The sequence below is a fragment of the Numenius arquata genome, chromosome 6 (assembly GCF_964106895.1).
Source record: "Numenius arquata chromosome 6, bNumArq3.hap1.1, whole genome shotgun sequence".
In the NCBI taxonomy this organism is placed as follows: domain Eukaryota; kingdom Metazoa; phylum Chordata; class Aves; order Charadriiformes; family Scolopacidae; genus Numenius; species Numenius arquata.
In genome coordinates, this window is record NC_133581.1 from 23510683 (window position 1) to 23529307 (window position 18625).

Below are 18625 nucleotides of genomic sequence, written 5' to 3' on the forward strand. Positions count from 1 at the left end.
ACTGAATTACTTCTGGCCTCACACAGAACAGGTGATAACCACAATACAGCAGCCAGCAGCTCACATTTTAGTCACAAAATGCTTCCTCACATACAGGAAGTGTCATGCAAAAATATCATTTTTTATCATACTGCATTCCTGGGCTTGAAATCGGGATTTTCAAAAGGTTTTTAGACAGATCTCATCAAGAATGTTTTAAGGCAAAAGTTGGCACAATGAAGAAGTTAGCTTGTTTGATACTGGTGGGGAAAAAAAAAGAATTCTGAAATATTCCAGGAAATATTTCCATTGCATCTCATAGCAATGGTGCTCCCACTCTCTTCCCTAACCTGCACTACCCAGGTGACTCCTCACGGTGCACAAAAGCAGTTGCATCACAGGCATACCTAGTTATGGCTTACTGCTGTTGATGTCATCTTACAAAGAACAGAGAGAGCAGAAAACAGGCATCCCCAACGCCAACTCTGATAAGATACAATGTCAGAACAAACCCATAGGAAATATTTTTCCTCTAGGATAGTTAGGTCTTTTATGACAAAACTGACTTTTTTTTTGAAGGAGGAAGTTTTCACTATGCAAGTTTAATTTGGCAATGCCAAATTTCTACTTTAAAAAGCAAAACAAAACCAAAACAGAAAAGGGAATTCTACATTCATGTGCAGCATGAAACTGCATCTGCCTTAAGACACAACTTGAACCATTCACTGCATTAAGATTTTTTACGTAAAATAAAGCTTCATCTAATTCTACTTTCTATAGTATAATTTACTCAGCGTGATCAAATACATGCTGCACAACAAAAATACACACACACACACACTGCATAGCACTTTTCACTTCTTAGTATGCTGCTACATTCTATATGCTGGTATTCTTACCTAGTGTGATATCTATATCTAATGGGAACCCATAAACAAGCACTGCACTGAAAGCAAAGACGCCCAGCTGGAGGCAGCACTCAGTGAGTTATCCTCCTGCTGGTCATAATGCCAGTCGCTATTATCTGACTTGAAACCAAAGATGTGACTGCTTTGAAAGGGGAAGCTCTGCCTTGGCACTACCTAATGCAGGGAACTGAAGAGATGATGCACGTGTATACTTCATACAGGTGTATTTGGTATGGGGACAGAATATATTCAAGGTATCAAAGTCTTCCCAAAACAAACACCATAACCAACCAAAGGAATCAATCTAACAGAAGATGACCAGACTTTTACCAGATGCCTTTGTGTACATTCTTGACTGATATATTTTTCAATATTTTAAAATATGCACATTCTTAATGGCAGCTGTAACTTCTAAAACTGATGCTGAAACCTCTTGCTGCTTTGTCATTAAAAAGACAGAACCAGCCCTCAAGGGCTGGGCTTATCAGACTTTTCTCTAGTGACACTGAGTCAACGAAACATACTCAGTCTTGTAACCTTTGTGCCTTGAATACCAAGAAAAGAGTGGGTAGCTCTTAGCAGATTGGTAAACCTCTGATGCAAATATTTTGACTGTTTAGTCACTCCAGCTCCAGTTCTACTGAAGGGTCTAGAGATTGATCTGTGTGTCTTGGCGGGTGGAGAGAAGAAAGGGTTGGGAATAGGAAAAAATATAGATTGCTTACCAGTAATAGGAATTACTTAATGTTTATAAAGCGCTTTGAGATGAAAAACAGCACACGAGCCTAAATTCTATTAAATAATAGAAGCTCTCCAAGTGGGGGGTTCACAGAATAACAGCAAGGATTTTTGTTGTCTGTGTCTGACTATTAAGCTTGTTTTGCTTATATCTGACCATTTGTGAAATAGTCATGAAAAAATACCCAACAGGGTAACCAACAAAACCAGTGAATCAGAACTGCTGCTAAGACTGTAGGCACAACAGTGTGGGAGTTCTGCCTCAGATACAAAGCTCTTTCAGGTCACATGTACTATAAAATACACAGGAAATAAACACTCATGCACCTGGGGTTGAAATTCTGACCTCACATGAATGTCAGTTCCTAAAAATGCCACCAGCCCTGAAATGTATCACCGTGAATCTCATTGGAACATTCACTAAAGAAATTACCAGCATTGCAGTACATGACACAGAGGAATAAAGCAAGTACAGCACCAGTAGTCCTCGCAATTACTTGACAGCTGTAAAATATCAACAATACCTAAAGCCAAAATTTACAAATCATCTAGCAAAGACTGCAGCTCTGGGCAATAAACAATGTGTGCTTGCAAAGAAGACTTGTTGCACAAACTTCACTTTGACTGGGTTGCAAAATTAGTGGATGCAGCGAGTACAACAGGCATTTGCTTTGGGGATTTTATTAAGGCATTTGCTATAGCAGCTCCCTGTCATACTCAGTTCAAACTGCCTCAGACATAAGCAGCCACAGGATGAAAAATTGGCAGAAACTCTATAAACAAAGGATAAAGATCAGCAGCAAAGTCTTAAAAGAGGTGAGAGAGTCTAATGGAACACTGCAGGGATGACTAGCTCCTGTCTCATTTAAAAAAAAACTAAATAAAATTAAGTACCAAGACTCTTTTCAGTGGTTGCCAGTGATAGGATGAGGGGCAACGGGCACAAGCTGGAACATAGGAAGTTCTATTTAAATATGAGGAGAAACTTCTTTACGGTCAGGGTGACAGAGCCCTGGAACAGGCTGCCCAGGGAGGTCGTGGAGTCCCCTACTCAGTAGATTTTTAAGACCCGCCTGGATGCAATCCTGAGTAATGTGCTATAGGCAATCCTGCTTTAGCAGGGGAGTTGGACTAGATGATCTCTAGAGGTCCCTTCCAACTCTGAGAATTCCATGATTCCGTGATTCCATGAAAAGGGCCAGTTAAAGGAAGGGGCACTCCATGACCATGTGGAGTACAACACCTAAGTAGTTACCACAACATTTGCTGAGTTCTGTGTTTCTCCACAACATACGAAATATCAGAAGTAAATTTTATTTGACAGTAAGTCCATTGGCAAGTGTTATACACTGCCACAAAGTAAGATGGATTTGGAGGTAGATGAAAGTCTATGTGCCTGAAAGAAATAATCTACACCACTGATAATGAGAGAAAAATTCAAGTATTTGGGAGTATTTGGGAGCGGTACTAGAGTACAAGTCTTTGATTGTAGACAGTAGGTCAGTTGATATATCTTTGCAGGTCTCAATACATGTCATTTTCTGCCTTAAGACTCTAAATAGGGGTATTTAGAAAGTTGTATTTGATTTGAAGAAGGAGTAAGGAATGGTGGGAAATCTCACCTGCTCTGTCACAAAAGAAAGGTTTTTCTAATGCTTCTCCATTAAATACATCTAAGAAGCATCTTAACAGCACTTTGCTATACTCAGCTTTAACACAAATATACTGTATGAGGGAGAAATCTTCAAACTTCTTTTGAATCCTATCACATAGGACTCCCTAGGGACACTGAACTTGGAGATTTATAAAAATGATTGCCCCTATGCTAGATGTCAAAGAGGCTACAAAGTATGAATAGTAATGTTCCTTGACATTCTGATGTTAGAGCTGTTGATTATCACCGTGGCTAGAGTCCATCTCTGGCCTCAATAAGCTACTCTGGTCAATATTTAAGGTTGCAGATGGAGAGGAGAGAACCAAACTGATGGAGGCTGCTTGTGCAAAAACCACTAAGTCCAAATTTTACTGTAAAAGACACTTTCTGGACCCTTTGCTCATCCCGTATGAGTGCCCTTTAGGCACTCCTCCTTTCCAAAACGTGAGGTGTTGACTGCAAAATGGATCTAATCATCCAGCTCCTGGCATGGGCAGTTTTGATGGCTAATGCAGGGAAATGATCACACCACCTTCAGAACTAAGAGATCTGATTAGGAGAGTAAAATCACTTTCTTCAACCATCATGAGCAATAAGAAGCGTAGAGTTCAGTCTCAACGCATAGAAAATGCCCACTGATGCTGAACATGGAACCAGAAAAATTGGCTTTCTGTCAAAATATCCTAAATTCTAAATACATAATTCACTAATTTCAAGAGTCCACTTTGACTTAAAGGTGACACCTTGCTAAATATGAACCGGCTCACCATCAAAGCAGTCTGCAACTGAACTTATCGTCCTCATAGCAAAACACAAGGTAAATTACTGTAAACAAGAAATGAATTTGCTTCACTTCTCAGTACTTTCATGAATGAATTCTCTCTTGCAATCGTATTTACAACACTTCATTAGTTTTCCTCTTTTTACATTCCATTTAATCTAATCTAATTTCACTACCAGTAAAACTTACGCAAATCTATCCACTGCCAGTGTGTGATATGGGTATTGTGGAGCGGTGGGAACCTGAAGCTGATTTGCTGTGTGTGGGTGGACCCTGGTGCTGAGATCTGGCAGAGCTGGCTCTGTAATGTACTGTAATGACCATCTTGACCTTTCCTTGTTACATGCGGCCCTGTAGCCAGTAACCCATTTTACATGGTCTCAAAATAAATTTCTTTGGTAAAGAGATAAGAGTTCAGATCAAAATGTGCAGACTGCGCTTTTTTAGTTAACTCTTGTGCTAGGTTACCAAACTATTATCTGATGCCAGAAGATGATACAGTTTGTGCTAAAGGTTTCTTATCAGTAATGTGAAGACACATTGAAGACAAAACATAGCTTTTGACTACCATAGCTTTCGACTACTATAGCTTTCTCCAGAGGAAAGATACAGAGGAAAATACCATAACAAAGAGCCTCTCAAGCTGGCATCATCCCTGTTGGGGCCCTGTGACGAGAGGCTGGCTCTGGAACTCTTCCGCAACCTCACAGCACAAGCAGGGGCCGTTCTTGTCCAGTCTTCTCTTTCCCTGTGTATCAGCTGATTCTCTGCCTTTCTCAGCCTTTGAAAATGAAACCAAGGACTCACTGTCCTGAGAAGATTTGGGGAATCTGTTAGAGAAAAGCATTTGGGGGAGAAAAGCATAATGTCACATCAGGAAACTTTTTCCTGTTGTTTTTAAACAACCTGTAATTGTTGTAAAGATTCAGATTTACACAGGCTCAGCTGAACGCAAAGTGGGCAACCTGTGCTCTGGTGACATAGAAGGCGGCAAAATACACACTAAGGTAAACCTTAGTGCCACAGTGGGGTTTTAGATATGCAGGAGGTTTTCCTGCCAGACAGGCTGAAACGGATCTCCCTGATTTTAAGGAGGAGACGGACTGCTTTTTACCTGAGTGAAGCGCATAAGCACTGGTGAAGACCAAGGCTCCTTTGCCCTCGGGCTGCCAGGGGCTTCCCGGCAGGAGCCCAAACCCCAACCAACGCAAAACCGCTCTTAGTGGCGGCTTCAGCAGCGCCGCGTTTCCTTCAGGAAAGCCCAGGGCAAGCCCGGACGGCACTCCCGGTGGCAGCCGCCCCGCCGCCCGTCCGACGCCCAGCGCCCCTCGGGTACCCAGCCCTCAGGCGGCCGCGGCCCGGCACGCGTCCCCTCCCACCCCAACCGTCCTCCAACGGCTCCCCAACGGCCGCCGCCGCGCGCCGGCAGGGGGCGGCAGAGACCGGGGAGCGGCGGCGCAGGAGGCGGGTCGCCGGCAGCCGGTGGCTCGGCGCTGGGTCGCCACCGCTGTGGCCTGTAGGGCTTCCGCAGCCCCGGGCACGGCTGCAGGCTGGAAGGAGCGGGAAGCCGTCGGGAGCCGTCCCGCCCTGTGCCCAGCAAGTGCGTTTTAAGCCGCTTGGGACTATGCGCGGGTGAGCGAAGTGGCAGGTCGTGACACTGCGTGTAAACGGGAGGGTCCCTGACGGTGGGAGAGTACAGAGCGACCCAGGCTGCAGGTACAGCAGTCTGCACGCTTAGCCAGGGCATTGCAGCTTTCACACTCTGCTGGCAACCGCGAGGACAGGCAGGATCAGTTAGTGACCGTGAGGAAACTGGGGACGTAGGTGCAGACTGGAGGCACAAAACTCGGTCAGGAACCCGAAATTAGAGACGCGGTACTGTGTGCATCCAGCTATCTACAGCAGGTGCTGCTAAGGAAATCAACAGTATCAAAAGGACAGTGACTGGGTTAAGGATTTGTGGGGCACCACGTACCACATCTCCTGGGCAGGCAGTTCCCATACACCTCTTCAAGGAATATATTTCACCAAGTTAGTGAAATTCCTTCTGAGCAGAAAGACAGAAGGTACCTGTTGGCTAGTGGCGTTAGAAGTGGCTGGAGAACAGCAGCAACCAGAGCTGGTGCCTACTGCCACAAGGAGGAGACATGCTGATGCCACCCACACAGGAGCTTACCTGAGGCCCAGCTGGGAGACAACTAGAAAATGAGTGGGAGTAAGGTGCATTTGGAGCCATTCCAGCATAGTCTGTGATATACAATTCATAACAATATACTTTGAAACACAGACCTAAGAATTGATGTGTTATTTCCATAGTGACAGGAGGATTGTGGATTGGACCAAGCCACCACCAGGGTCAGTGTGACTGCACGGGGCTTTGGAGCAGGCTCGGCAAAAGGTCAATACCTTCTAGAAGTCATGGAGTAACATTGTTCTCTTTGACACTGCATGAATTCATTTTGACCCCTGAAATGGAACAGATCGCTGCCTATTTTTAACATGTAGTAAGCCTATGAGAAAAAAAAAAAGGCAATAAAAGAATAGCAGGCACATTGGTGTATTGCAGAAGGAGCTGAACAATGGAGAGCAGAGCAAGGTGGGACGTAGGTGCCAGGTCAAACAGCATGAAAGGGAGGAAGGGGGAAATCCTTTACCCCAGTACCCCTTAGGAAGGAAATCCTATTACTTCACTGTGGGCCTAAATCTTTGTCCAACCAGTGTGATCGGCTGTTCAAATTAGGAGGAACTCTAATGATGAACAACACTTGCAGAAAAATTACTTCTACACAAAACAGGTCGGTAGCAAAGGTACTGATGGAATGTGAAATAGGAAAATCAGCAGTGGGCTTCTCTTTCCGGGAGGGAGAACTGGTTAAGTTACATTGCCACATTTTATTGCTAGAGACATATTTGGGTAAATCCAACTGGAAATGTCAAGTCATGCAAAAGTAGTTAAACAACAATGCATACACCCTAGTCAGCAAAAAATCATAGTCTGAATTCCCAAGGAGGAATGTTATTAGTAATATCCCTTTCTCTCGTTTTTTTTTTTTTTTCTCTGTAGACCCTTTACTTTTCTCTTATGATTATACCAAAATCCCAGAAACAGTGTTACATTCTTTTACACACAACTCTGTCAAAGTGCTCTTGATACAGCCAAATCTCTGACCTCAGCCTCCCCTGCTACATCATGAGACAAGCCCAGAGTAGAGCACACTGCTAAGTACAGGCAAGTAAGGGAAGCAGAGGGAGTTTCTCAGAACAGAAGAATAAGGCAGAAGAGCAAACACGCTCTGCCCCATTTGATCAGTGTTGTTCCCTGCTACTGTATCTCTAGAGAGGTTTCCACCAGCTTTAGGAAATTAAGCTTTATGGTTGGACTTGATCGTAAAAGTCTTTTCCAACCTAAATAATTCTATGATTCTAAAGAGGATGCAAACTTTACAGTGCTTTGAGATTGGCCACAGTCCTACAGATTTATACTATACAGAACAAATGAGATCCCGCTCAGGACTGAGTATCAGTAAAGTCTTGACTAAAAGCTAGGACTACCTAAGAAGTTTTCAGGCACTTGATCCCCAAAAATGCACCAAATGAGCACAGAAGACCAGGGTTTCAAGCACCAGGCTGGAGTTATTTGGTCTACATGTCAGCTAGATGTCAGCTCAGCAGACACTGATTCTTGAGACTTTGCAGGGCTGAACAGTGGAGTCACCACAAAGAAAGGTATTTTGCTCAATTACTTCTGACGGAAGTAATGATGAATGAAAACAAATAATGACACATTTTATTCCAGTTGTCTTCTGGTGGCCCATACTTTTTATGGACACAAATAAGGCTGCTGCTCCATGACTGTCCCATCATGTATCCTCTACTCTCCATCATTTATGACTGCCACCCCCTCTGCTCTCCTTTTTCGTATTTCTTACCTCATGCTACATACCAAGATATTCATGCCTCTCATTTCACCTAATATTCCAAGCCAGGAATCCTTTCCTCCCAAAATTTATACTGCCCATATTACTCCCAGCCCATTGTGCTCTTTTCTCTCCCCAGATACCCTGGCCCACTCATGCCTTGCGCTCCCACCTGGAAATACAGGTCCTAGTGTGGTCTTGGACACCACAGATCACAGAAGCTGTGAACTGCAGCTTCACATGGGAACAAATGTGCATGTCAGCTGCTCTTCAGTAATAGGAGGTGGCTAACCTTTCTGTGAAAGAGGTATAACCTTGGGTTTGCCACAACACACCACATGGATAGATGCCATTCCACAGCTGGTTTTAAAATTTGTCACAGTTGCAATTTTTTCTATTTTCAGTATAATATAAAATGTTGAAGAAATCCCATTTCTTAGCAAAACTGAAATTGTAAGAAGCAACATCATACATGCATATTTATGATACAGTTTTCACCTTGACTACAGCCTATCAAAACTGTCCGTGGGACTTAGTCACTTCAGCGTTCTCCACCCCACTGTGAAATGGGAGCATTCACCACCCCAAACACATGGTTACAAGATCAGCTCTTTGACAGGAAAATGCTGCAATCATATGGTAGGATCTCTTAAAGGATTCTCCCTTCAAATAGCGGGGACCTTCTCTCTCAAGGAATGAAACACTGGTGAAGAGACAATGATTGAGGAGGTTCCTGCATTCAAGATTTGCTTCTTGCCTCCACCGTGTCCCTCACTCCTATGGAGACAGTCACTAAATCTGCATCAACTTCCCAGTTCCTGTAGTCTGTAAATCAGCCAGAACTCTCCTTGACCTTGGTGGGAGGTTTGCGTGATTAAAGCAAGCAGAAGAGAGACAGGAATGAAAAATCACATACAAGACCCTTTCTTTTTTTTTTTTTTTTAAAGAAAAAAAGTATTTCTAGCCATGAGAAATCTTTTCTGCTCCTAAGGGCAAACTTTGAAAGTGAAATAACTGTTACACGCGTATATCCTATTATGTGTTAACAGGTTTCACACAAGTAACTTGCTCAAATCACTTTGAAAACATTTCCTTTAATATAGGAACACAGGAGATAGATTAAAAGCATGCAAGTCTCCTGCTGAATGCCAGAGGCTCTGGAACACTGAACTCAGCACTTTGTAAAATTATCTCCCTTCAAAAGAATTTTCTACTGCACTGATTGAAAAGGAAAAGAGAGGCGGGAGCCAAATAATGCTAGAGAGAATTCAAGTCAAGTCCATTACACATCCATATTCATCCTGCATCCTGCTCACACCACCCTCTGCTCATCAAACAAACTCAGGTTTCAAACACCTGGCTGCAGGCTGGACAACTGCAGCACATCAGCTATGGAAGATGCTACAGTGTCGTAGAAATAGGCCACTAAAGGGCAGTAATCCCCAAAGGAATAGTTGTGGGAGTCACTGCCTCATCATTAGTTGGCCCACGTCAGCTTGTCACAGCCGATAGTGGTGCAGTGAGGCCAGAAGTAAGGAAGGTGATGGCTTCAGGGCACAAGGTGATGCCCTGGGCTGGGACCATCAGCTCAACTCTCCCCAACTCAGGCAAGTCCACCACTGAAGACATGGCTTTCAAAGGCACAAGTGAGACTTAGAAGTCCAGAGCCAGTACATTTTCAAACTTGCCTGGTCTATTTAGAATCATAGAATCACAGAATCACAGAATATTTTTGGTTGGATGGGACCAATGGTTTGGGCGGGAAGGGACCTTAAAGATCATTGAGTTCCAACCCCCCTGCCATGGGCAGGGACACCTCCCACTAGACCATGCTGCTCAAAGCCCCATCCAGCCTGGCCTTGACACTTCCAGGGATGGGGCATCCACAGCTTCTCTGGGTGACCTGTTCCAGTGCCTCACCACCCTCACAGTAAAGAATTTCTTTCTAGTATCTAATCTAAATCTCCCCTCTTTCAATTTAAAACCATTATGCCTTGTATTTCTGCATCCTCATTCTCTGTAAAACAGAAGCGTAGTTGCTCTCTTCCCCATCATACCCTTAGCTAGTCCCACTCCTAAAGGGTATACACCTCTAACTATGTGCCTATACAGTAACTAGCCTGAGAGGACCCTGGCCCTAGCTATGACCTTTCTAGAGCTCTACTTACCTGAAGGCCTCCAACCTTCCATTTGGAAACCACAATTAACTCTATGAATAAAGAAAACTATATATAACAAAGTTTGGGAAAATGATTTTAAAAATTTTGCACTCAGGTTTCATTTCAGTTCTTGGATTAAAAATTTTCATACAAATGCACTCTCATTAAAGATGGTGAAAGCCCTGTAGATATCTAGACATTTCTATCACACTGATCATTGTGCTATACCGAGGCACTGAGCTGCAGGTAGGCTCCATCTCTCAGGATTTAGTTAGCTGTATTTTAAGAACATTGCTGTCAAACACCTCAATATAGGATTTCAGCTTCCTTTCAACTTTTAGCCAAAAGGCTTCGTGGCACTAACTTGGGCTGCAGTATGAGTAAGCATGTATTGTAATATGAGAAAGATGAGACCTGAACTTCTCCTAGGCTATGAAGATTGGAGGATTGTGCCATACAGCTCTGGGCATCTCCAGCTTCCCTTGAAGCCTGTGGCAGCAACCCAGGACCTCTCTGGATCAAGCCTTCGCTCATTCAGAAGGTAATTTTCCTGGGGTTTTCAATAAGGTCTATTTTTCACTCCTGACACTGCTTCTATGCTACTAATGTTAGGGTTTCTGCCAAATATGTGAGGCTTCCCTTCCTGTCCTCTTTTTCTCATTCTTTTAAAAAAACAACAAACCACAGTGATGAGTTCAGTTTTCCTTTTTTTTTTTTTTTTAATTGATTGGGTCACTTTGTTATGTTTATACAGCAATTGTCATGGTCCAGAGCAGGAGGTGTTCAGTGGACTTAGATGGTCCAGAGCAGGAGGTGTTCAGTGGACTTAGATCATGCATAGCAGTGGTCAAGAAATGTATTAGGAGACTGGATACCGAAAGCACAGAGCTATAAGCAGTGAGCTACTTGACAAGTCTGAGGCTCTGTCTAGGAGCAGTACATTGAATACTGACAAGTTCCTTAGGAAAAACAGAGCTCAAGCTGTCAAGAGTGCTAAAACTCTAAGATGGAGAAAAGTCACTTATTTTCATGCTCAAAGGCTGTCTTTCCTTCCTCCTATCTGTGTTAAGAAACACTGCCAAAACCAATGACTGATGCTGGTACAAGCAGGATAGAAATGAAATGTAGGAACAAAAGACTGAAAATAATAGAGGACTTATAACAATGTGGGATTTAAAATCTGTCATTAAGATTTTTTGCAGTTCAAATAGTATCAGTTTATACAGTGCCTTCTACTTAAAAACAAGTAGCTGACAAAGTTTTAGAGTTAAAAGTGCATTTTATCATGATAAATCAAGTTAAGTTTCCTTGCTAAAACAAAGTACAGAGCGTTCAAAGGTTCCCATGAATTACAACAACAAGAAACTGTAGGTAATACACCTTCAAAAGGGTGTCTGGACCAAATCTTAGGCTGACGTAAGTCAGCATAGCTTTAAGAAGTTAATTTACTTTAAGCTACTAAAAATCTAATTTATGATTAATATTCCTAGTAGAAGTAACAGACTCGTTTGTTTTCTGCATATAAAAACCACCCAAATTAACTTTATTTATTCTTATACGTACTAATTAGAGATACACCAGTCTCAAGCCTTCACTAGATGTAAAATATATATGCTCCATTACAAGAGCAGCCTTTTCAGTTGGGAAATATTAAATCATTAAAAAATTATGACTCTTCAGTCATTAATGGCCAGTCAACAGGAAACACTGTAAATGTGGCCTGCTGGTGTTATTTTTCCCACTGAATAGTCAGCTTTTGACAACTGACTTTACAAGCACTCAGTTGAAATGCACGCAAGGCATCCAGAGTAATCAGCTGCCAAAAGAATCTACACCCACCTCAGAAGCCCCATGAGGCTCCCTGAGAATTGTTTATAAAGTAAAGGATAAGACCGGAGGCTCTTTACAATAACAAGAGAATTACAATGCAGCAGCCCACTACAGCACAAGGAGCTGATGATGGATGGGGTATCATTCTTTCCTGAGTGACAAGTAAATAAGGCAGATACAATCTCACTTTTAATACAGTTGTCAATTTGTAAGCTAACCTGAAAAATCTCTTGTGTAAAAAGCACAGCATTATACAGAAGGGCAGAAACATTAATAACAAGTCTTTTCACTTGTTGCACATAATATCTGCATAGTTTTGCAAGGATTTAGGCCTCCTAAAACTTCGTTGCCACTAAACGGACGCGAGCTCTAGATACAGTCCCCATTTCTGCCAGGATCATTCACTCTATTTTACAGTGCTCTGTCAATTCTTGTTTTTGCCAATGTTGCTGTCACTTCCTTTAAAACAAAACTCTAGAAACTGCTAGATCCAACTGATTTTCTTGACATCCCCTGAATTTTTCTTATTTTCCTTGCACTGCACTTGCTGTCACATCTCCATTGCTTTTATTATGATTTAATACTTATGAATTAGCTAGGGATCATGCTATTTTATTAAACTGAGGAAAATGATCAAGAAAAAAATATTTTTATAGTAATGTAACAAGTGCTAAACAATTCAGGTGTTTCCTACAATGTTACTTTTCAAGGCTGTCCTGGGCCATCCTGAGACAAACTGAGCATTTCCTCAGATCACACCATCTAGGACTCTCAGGGAAGCCATGCTTCAAAGAATAACACACTATTTCCCTGCTGCATGCACACAACTCCAGGGCTTTTTCCACATTACTTTAACCTAGGTTCCTTTCTCACATTGCGTATTACCACTCAAATTTTTCCACCAGCTTAAGATGCATCTCATTTTATTTCATATTGATGGAACCCATCCAGGACATATTTGCTCAAGGGAAAGAACAGCATCATTGAAATCATCTTTCTTTCTAAAGAGACTTCTGACTTCTGGACCTAATCCGGCTGCCACTGTTAATGTCAGAATGGGGTCAGGGGCCACGTGAATATACACAGCGTATATCCAGCTTCATATTCTCTTTAAGTCCTTTTGCATTACCTTCTGTTAAAATAATTTGTAAAGCATCCTTATTTAGCCATCTATGAATTTTATATACTCACTTGAACTACTCACAAAGGCTTTGTTCAAGTTAGGCTAGTATTATGATGATCCACCAAGAATACAAAATAAGAATGTTTAGAAATGGGTCAAAGATACAAATGTCTTGAGGTAATAATACAAAAGTTCAGAAGCAAGGTTTTGGGAATGTTTTCTGCAAGGAGTTAGAAAGATCACAACTGGACAGAATGAGGCTGGAGAATGCAATAATCTCACCGTCTTAATTCAGTAAGGATTTCATTATACTTGAAAAGTAAATTGCACTTCTTACATACGGATTCATAGCTACGTATTTAAACCCTTATCTGAATATAAGTCCGTGCTATGAAAGCTGAAATCAACTATTGATCCTACAAACAGAACAGGTAAAATGGATCGCCTGTTAAATACATTTATAGGACAGAGTTTAAAATAAAAAAATTTCATGGTAATACTAGAGATACTGACATTTCTGTTCATTCCAACACTGAGAATTGCTTTATCCTCATTCTAATCTGCCAAAACATCTTACTGCAATAATACATCTTGATTTTATCATCTCTCACTTCAGGGTGGTTTCTGACACTTTTAGAAAGCTCCCTGCAATGTATTTCACTGGAGAAAAGGATGTCACTAAATCTAAACACAAAAGAGATCCATACATAATATATAGACAAAGCCTACGTTTGCACACAAAAAGTTTTGATTCTTATAAATTTCTGAGTAAATGTACTTGTAGGGTGATAGAATGAGAGTACACTTCATAGTCACAGACAGGAATGTACGTCACTAACTGTTCTCCAGCTCAAATAATATATCATTAAATTAAACCCCTCTCTTTGTACCTGCAAGAATTGCCTTACAGAAATGTAGTGCATACAGTATACCTGTGAGCACATGTGAGTTGGATATGCTTGCCAAAAAGCAATGCCAAGCTTGATCGGGGGCCTCTTTCTTCACGGCAGTTATGTTGAGGAACCTTATTACTCACATTGCCAGCATGAAAACAGATGTTTGCTTCATGCCTAACTAACATTTCCAACCATCAGCACTCTAGGGCCAGCTCCCAGTGAAATGGATCAAGAGTTTTGTCATTGATCCCACCAGACAGAGAGCAGCTCCTCTACCTAACCTGTACAGAAGAAACAACAGGAGAACTTTTCACTAATCATCATCCCCATTAAGGCCAAAAAGCTCAAGCCCCTTCCATACATATAAAACAGACCTGCAAAAGAGGTCATCTGAGTGTCTATGTGGGAAACCCTGTATCTGTGTTACTAGAGGCACAGTGCTTGCTTACTCAGGAAGAAGAGAAGGTATATTCTAACGGATATTCACAAGTTAGTAGGGAAAAAAAGTCAGCAAGAATAATTTGGCCCCAAAGCAGTTAAAAGCCTTCCTAATAAATCTCAGTAAGATAACAAATGACCTAGTATATCTGTTTTGAGCTTAATGGTCAAAACTGAAGAAACAGTCACTGTGAGAGCCTCAGGCATTTTCTCAAGGGATAAGAGAACTGTTTAATGTAAAAGCAAAGAATCTACAAGTGCTAAATAATTAAAATTGTCGTATTTGCACTGAGGATGTTTGCTGAGGAAAGGAACGTCACTACACTTCATTCTTGATTCCTTTTTTGATCAATGAAGACTAAGTAGTCAAGCTAAGACTAAGCTATTACAGTAGTAAAAAAAACATCTTCGAATATATTTAACATTTTTGGAGAAGGAAGGTTATAGCCATCATTTGAGTCTGATCTTTCTCATATTTTCCCCCAAAGCATACTAGTGCATCTCCACTGACTTACTTAGAATCAAAGCTTTGTACATCTATTATGTACCTTATAAGGAAAAAAAAGTTGTTTTCTGCTCTGTTCAATTATTTTTACTCTTCATTTATGCTAAGTAGCACTCAGTCAGAAAATAAAATCTGAAACATAAGGTGTAAAGGGAGAGGAATTATTTATCATCCTAAGAGTTTTAAGCACATAACAAACAAAAACAAGTTGTTAAAAGCTGGGTTCAAAGATGAGAAGTTGGAAATCAGTATTCTTAGCGCTGATCTTTTTCTGTGCCCCTAACCTGCTGCATGACATTGGTTAAGCCTTCAAGGCAGGGATAGTCTCTTCCCATGCATTTACATTACATCTAGCACATCAAGACTTCCAGGCTGTACTGTAATATAAATATACGTCATCATAATTTTCTTTAATGGTAGTCTATAGATATACCTGCATTTTCAAAGCACGGCAAAGGGATTTACCCATGCAGCCCCCACTGATTTTACTGGAACACAGTTTCCTCCTGACATAGCCGTTTGTAGTTTGGGTGTGCGCACATTAAAAAAGAAGAAGTTGGATAAAGTAGTCAAAGCAGCATAACACAGCATCGGCAGCTATTATTCAAACAGACCACACCACAGTCTTCCCAAATGGATCACACAAGCATGTTAGTATCATCAGCGATGTGAAGCAAAGAATTACGCCAGATTGCATATGTCAGCTGTACTGGTTGCATAGTGGGCATTCAGAAGCAAGACAGCACGCATCAGGTGCAAGAAATGGAAGGAAGCAGATCAAGAGTTCACGGAGCTTATGGCTTACAGAAGTAGATCAAGAGTTCATTACTCTTCTTACAAGTCATCTTTATCAAAAGTGCCAGTCCCTTCAGTGGCTCCAACAGAAAAGCTGAAAGCAAGAAGCTTTCTGTCATGTCTAAAGCTGTTCAGATACAAACTGAACAACTTTCTTTCGAATTAAAGTCTAAGTCTACTAATTATTTTGACTAAAGTCTGAATACTCTTGCTAACAGGTAATTTTTCAAGCACTTCATTGTATGCATGCTAACTAGGGATGATTTGGTTATTCACAACATGATTTGGTTATTCAGCTTTATACTTTCAAGAAAAACTAGGTACAAAAGAAAAAAGCATCCATGAGAGAGTGACCTGTAAGGTTAATAGCCCCTTCCACTATTCATGTATCTGTAAAGGTAAGCATGCATTCCAGAAGTCTGTAATATTAGCAGTCAAATTATGTTGTAGGACTTCGTCAGTGTTTGTTGAGGCAAAATGTTAGAAAGCAACAAGTATAAGGAACCAACAGCTAAGCCTCAAAAATGAGATTAACAGGAACATAGGAAGAGGAGCCGGGAAAGCAGTGTTGGTGTTCATCATCACAACAAAGAAAAACTTCTTGAGACAGTGACAGCTCAATAGATTACCAGTTGCAGCCTGCCTTTACTCATCTCACTTAGACTGTATTCTTTTGAACTATAACCTCAGGAAAAATAAATAAATTGCCCTGAGAGTGATCTAAAAAGTAAAAGCAACTTTACTGTGGAAAAATAGAAAAATACCCTGAATCCAAATCCCTACACTTTTTCCACTTAAATACTTTTGAAATAAATTGATTCTGTGTCTCAAATACAGTTTTCTAAGACTGCCTCCACTTTCCTGCTATATGAATTATGGAAGAAGGAAATCCATTTCCATTAATTTGTTTTAGATTCAAAGTATGCAAGATAAAGTCTTGCACCATTTTATTTATTAAAAATATCAGGGCTGCAATTTCATTCTGGTAGCTCACCTCAAAAAAAAAAAAAAAGAAAAGAAACAGACATCTCACTATCCAACCCTATAATGGGAAATACTGTTCTTATCACAAAAGACTTGGTAATTGCATACCTCAACAAAAAGGAAGGAAGAAAAAGAAATTCACGTGAAATGCCAGAATACAGCTGATTTCCCAACACTCGGCCTTGTAATTCTTCTGCATTGGGTAAAAATAAAACTAGTCCATACCTGATCTTGGAATTTTCAATACAGCCTGAAAAGTTAAGCTCATAAGTCTTCTTTTAGAGGTTAGGCGGCTGTTAAGAGCATCACCAACTTTGAATTTTTGCAATTAATAAAATAAAGATGCCACGCAGTGATGTTCTGGATAACATTTTGTCAAGGAAGCTTGTGCTTCAGAAGCAGAGCCTGCTGACAGCTGTGCATTGATACAGCAGTATAGAAACAGCCTCTGGATTACAGAAAAATATGTTTATTACATTTTAAACTTTAGATTGTGTGATATGCTTGTTTCAGAAATTATAGAAGATCTCATATATCACTGCTCTGGTGGGAAGGGAGTGAAGAGATGAACAAATGTCCTTCCCTCCAATTTGATATTTTAATGACAGAGCCCTGCACGTCACTGTTGAGGCTTGCAGGTCTGCAGGCATAGTCAACTGAAGGAGGAGATTTGCCTTCACCAGGCAGGAGATGTCTGAAGCAGGCTGTAATGCCACTGCCTCCTATTGCCTCACGGAGATATAGAATATACTGCTGAGTTTGCACTTTCGTTTTATCACCCTCTGTAGTTGTTGAACTAATGCATACTTCCTCATCTCCCTTTCTCATGGAATAATTAAAAGAAAGAGATGAAGGAGGCAGAGCACTAGGCAGCCAAGTTCAGTGACTAATGGCACCAGAGTGAAGGAACCTGATTTACTTTGTAACATTGCTACTGTCTTGCTATATAACCTTAGGCAAGGCACTTGACCCCTTTATGCCATAGCATTCTTATCTGTAAAAATAAGATAGTAACACTACCTCCCCTTTGCAGGATGTTTTAAGATCCTTGGAGGAAAGGCAAAGGGTTGCATGCATTCAGTTGCCTTTTGGGATTCATCAGGGCCCAAACTTTGCTTCAGATAGGTGCTTACGTGCTTAAGCTCTCAAACTTTTGAAGCTTTGGTGGCAGTTTCCTGAGTCTGCAGACAGCCTGAAACAAAATTCCCGAGGGCTAAACTTGAGATCTAACAATGTAAATTTCTAATGCCAGCTTTTAAACCACAGATTATATACATACTCATCTGATAGGCTTACCCTACCAAAGTAGGGTTTGTCTCCTTAATCTTAATCCTACCGCCTCCAACCAAAAGGCCAGTATCTTTGTTCTCTCACTGGCAATGCTGCCTTGGGGGCTTCACCAGGGAGGTAGAGCCAGTTTTCCATACACAGAGATGTGGTCAAGGAAAGATGGAACGATCACCTTCCAATTTCATTGCACAAAGCCAGGCTTGGATGCTGGATAGATACAGGCAGTCAGACAAGTCGGAGCAGCTTGACCTGTGGGGAGCATAAGATGTCTCTTCACATCACACCCTGCTCTTCCTGTATTGTTCTTTGCCAGAACAAAGTAGGTACAGACATTCCCATAGGAAACACATGTAAAATGAGATCAAAACTAAATGGGAAAGGCAAGGAAACACCAGAAAAGGGGTCAGACAATTTCTCACTGGCTCATTAACCCTTCTGCTGCACCTGATTCTGCAGAAGACAACAAGGAATTTCCAAGTTTCTGACAGCCTGATGAGAGCAACAAGGTTTTTCTATTCCTACTTTCCTGGAGTTATTTTATCTTGGGCATTTCAGAGGCAAAGCTGAATCGTACATCCCATTCCTGTTCAACCCTATCATTCTGGGGCAGTGCGAGCTGTCAGGTTTG